This window comes from Schistocerca nitens, chromosome 4, assembly GCF_023898315.1.
Source record: "Schistocerca nitens isolate TAMUIC-IGC-003100 chromosome 4, iqSchNite1.1, whole genome shotgun sequence".
Classification (NCBI taxonomy): domain Eukaryota; kingdom Metazoa; phylum Arthropoda; class Insecta; order Orthoptera; family Acrididae; genus Schistocerca; species Schistocerca nitens.
Window position 1 is genome coordinate 610566344 of NC_064617.1, and position 4075 is coordinate 610570418.

The window sequence follows — 4075 nt, forward strand, 5'->3', positions numbered from 1 at the left end:
ACTTTAACCTATCCATTTCCCTTTTTAAATTTTCTAACCTACCTGCCCGATTAAGGGATCTGACATTCCACGCTCCGATCCGTAGAATGCCAGTTTTCTTTCTCCTGATAACGACGTCCTCTTGAGTAGTCCCAGCCGGAGATCCGAATGGGAGACTATTTTACCTCCGGAATATCTTACCCAAGAGGACGCCATCATCATTTAATCATACAGTAAAGCTGCATGTCCTCGGGAAAAATTACGGCTGTAGTTCCCCCTTGCTTTCAGCCGTTCGCAGTACCAGCACAGCAAGGCCGTTTTGGTTAATGTTACATGGCCATATCTGTCAATCATCCAGTCTTGCCCCTGCAACTACTGAAAAGGCTGCTGCCCCTCTTCAGGAACCACATGTTTGTCTGGCCTCTCAACAGATACCCCTCCGTTGTGGTTGCACCTACGGTACGGCCATCTGTATCGCTGAGGCACGCAAGCCTCCCCACCAACGGCAAGGTCCATGGTTCATGGGGGGGAAATGTCTTACAATTTAAAATCTGGTTCCTAAATCTCTGTCTTACCATTATATAATCTATCTGAAACCTGTCAGTATCTCCAGGCTTCTTCCATGTATACAACCTTCTTTTATGATTCTGGAACCAAGTGTTAGCTATGATTAAATTGTGCTCTGTGCAAAATTCTATCAGGCGGCTTCCTCTTTCATTTCTTATCCCCAATCCATATTCATCTACTACGTTTCCTTCTCTCCCTTTTCCTACTACCGAATTCAAGTGACCCATGACCATTAAATTTTCGTCTCCCTTCAATATCTGAATAATTTCTTTTATTTCACCATAAATTTCTTCAATTTCTTCGTCATCTGCAGAGCTAGTTGGCATAACTTGTACTACTGTAGTAGGCTTGGGCTTCGTGTCTATCTTGGCCACAATACTGCGTTCACTATGATGTTTGTAGTAGCTTACTTGCACTCCTGTATTTTTATTTATTATTAAACCCACTCCTGCGTTACCCCTATTTGATTTTGTATTTATAGCCCTGTATTCGCCTGACCAAAAGTCTTGTTCCTCCTGCCAGCGAATTTCACTAATTCCTACTATATCAAACTTTAACCTATCCATTTCCCTTTTTAAATTTTCTAACCTACCTGCTCGATAAAGGGATCTGACATTCCACGCTCCGATCCGTAGAACGCCTACTCGTATAGCTCAGAAATTTGAGCTAATCTCATATTTGCAGTTGCACTTAACACTTGACACTTAACAAATATCGGCTGCCGGTTAGGAATCTATGAAAACATATGAGAATCACAATCAAGGGTCAGGCCAAGAATACCATTTATTTTAACATATATTCAAGCTTTTTCCCGTTTCATTCGTGGATGACGCATGGGAGGGATGACTCTCTGAAAAAGTTCTGTTATTTACCTGCACCATCTCCACGGGACCGACACGTAAATTGAAGCATGGCAACACCATTATTTTCACGATTTGGCCTTGCACATACTCTTATTGTTCGCACTCCATTCTACGTCGAACGAGTTGTGTTGGTGTTAATGTTCACTCTAAAGTAAAAGTTGTAACAATTACTATGCTTTTATATGGAGTAGTACATTTTTATGAATCGATTTATGTGATCATCTTTATGTGTAATGACAGAAATAGTCTTGGAATTAATTTAAAGTAAATACACAAGACACCTTAACCTAAGGAAGCGCGTGGGTTGCCATTCTTGCACGTGAGGAGACAATTTTGTAGTCGACTTAAGCTGTGTGACAGAGTTCAGAATATGACGCAATTTGAGGGAGCAACCGCAAGGTGGGCACGTGGAATGCCTATATGAGCTTCGAGAATGTTCTAGAACATTCCGAGTAGGTGAACTCCCGGTCTACAGAAGTATTAAAACATAGTAAACCAGAGAAATCTCACTCGTCCATCTGATTTTGGTGCCGATGAAATGATACATAGAGCTGTAGCAAATTACAGTTCTATCGATAGTTAAAATCCGAATAAAAACTGTTTAACTTTTTAAGGAGGTTTGACACCTGAGAAAGATGTTAGAAACACTTAAAATTATTTAAATGATTTAATGCCACCTGAAGTTGTCATTTTTTTATCCGTAGTACAGTTGCACGATTTAGGTCTTAGAACACTATCAAGTATCTTTACAAACCATTCATCGGTGCCACATTATGGAGTGCGGTCATGACGCGTATATCGAAAACTGTGTTCATATTTTGTGCATTTATTCTCCAGAAACGAATTCCATAGGTAGGAACTGAGTGTATAATTTAATAGTATGACATTAAAAGACTAGTTGTTAGACATAGATGACAGAGGGCATAAACATGCTGATGACATGCTCTGTATCTTCGTGTGTTCACACCACTTCAAGTAAAAAAATTTCTATAAATTTTGTGTTTGTGATGTATACTGTATAGGCATCATCGACATTTTACAGTGTCATTTACCATCTTCAAATGGAAGTTCGTGGCATTTGTTTTCTTTATGTTTTATGTAACTTTATTGCGTATTGAACAATTTAAAGGTGGTCGGATGAAATTGTTAAGCTTATGCACACGTTATCTGCTGTGTTTTCGAATGTGTCACATTCTGATAACAAGTAGTTCCAAATTTACCACTAGAAAATTCCTCCTAATATTTAAATTATTTGTTCCTAACATATATGTGTTCTTCTCTTTGAATTTAACCAAACATACAAACTGCAATAACTCAAAAAATTCCCTTCAGGGTTTGCATTTTATTCCACCGGCCGCTTCAATTGCAAACTCTCTCTGCAAGGAGTTCTATTCTCCTCTCAATGAATACACTGTTGGTCATGAGGAAAGGGGCCATTTACCAATGAATAACAAACACTGTGTGGAATTTCAGTTTTCATGTACGAGGGAACATTGAAAAGTAATGCCTCCGAATTTTTTCTGTGAAAACTGTTAAGGCTTTTTAAATAATACAGGCCGGCCGCTGTGGCCGAGCGGTTCTAGGCGCTTCAGTCTGGAAGCGCGATCGCTACGGTCGCAGGTTCGAATCCTGACTCGGGCATGGATGTGTGTGATGTCCTTAGGTTAGTTAGCTTTAAGTAGTTTCTAAGTCTAGGGGACTGGTGACCTCAGATGTTAAGCCCCATAGTGCTCAGATCCATTTGAACCATTTTTAAATAAAACAAACTTTATTAATATTTTACATATTTCTTCTTCACGTTTACATATTTCTGAACATAGTCACCCTGGCGATGAACACATTTCTCCAAACGAGAAATCCGTTTGTTGGTTCAAATGGCTCTGAGTACTATGGGACTCAACATCTGAGGTAATCAGTCCCCTAGACTTAGAACTACTTAAACCTAAGGACATCACACACATCCATGCCCGAGGCAGAATTCGAACCTACGACCGTAGCACCAGCGCGGTTCCGGACTGGAGCGCCTAGAACCACTCGGCCACCACGGCCGTCCGTTTGTTGATACAGGCACTGTAGAATATTTGACTTCGTTGTGAAGGCACAACCTCATCTCTGTTTGCACCAGTTCATCGTTATCTAAGTGAAGTCCAGGACTGGTTTTTTAAGCTTTGGAAATAGATAAAAATCGGATGGGGCCAAGTCGGGACCTATGAGTGATGACAGTGAACGCACGGCGTCGGATTGTTGCAGATGTCACAGAGCTCATGTGTTTTATGGCATTGTCATGCTGAAGGAGGTGCTCCATGTGTGGACGATCTCTTAGAATGCATGCTTTCAAGTTTCTGACGGTATCGCAGTACCTTGTAGAGTTTATGATGGTGCCTATAGGCGTGAATTCCACGTGCACCACACCTTAAATATCCCAGAATATTGTGAGTATGATTTTGCCTGCTGATTGCATGGTCTTGAACATTTTGGCGTCGGTTGTCCTTTGTGGCGAAACTGCGTTATGCTCTCTTGTTTTCAGGGTGAAAACTGTGCTGGCGTAAGCTGTCGGCAGCGCACCGGTCGGCAAAGAGGTTGCGAGAAGATCGATATTAGGCGCTAGAGTAAGCACGCCTACCAGGAGAGATGCCAAAGACAAACTCGCAAGCACTGCACCGCGC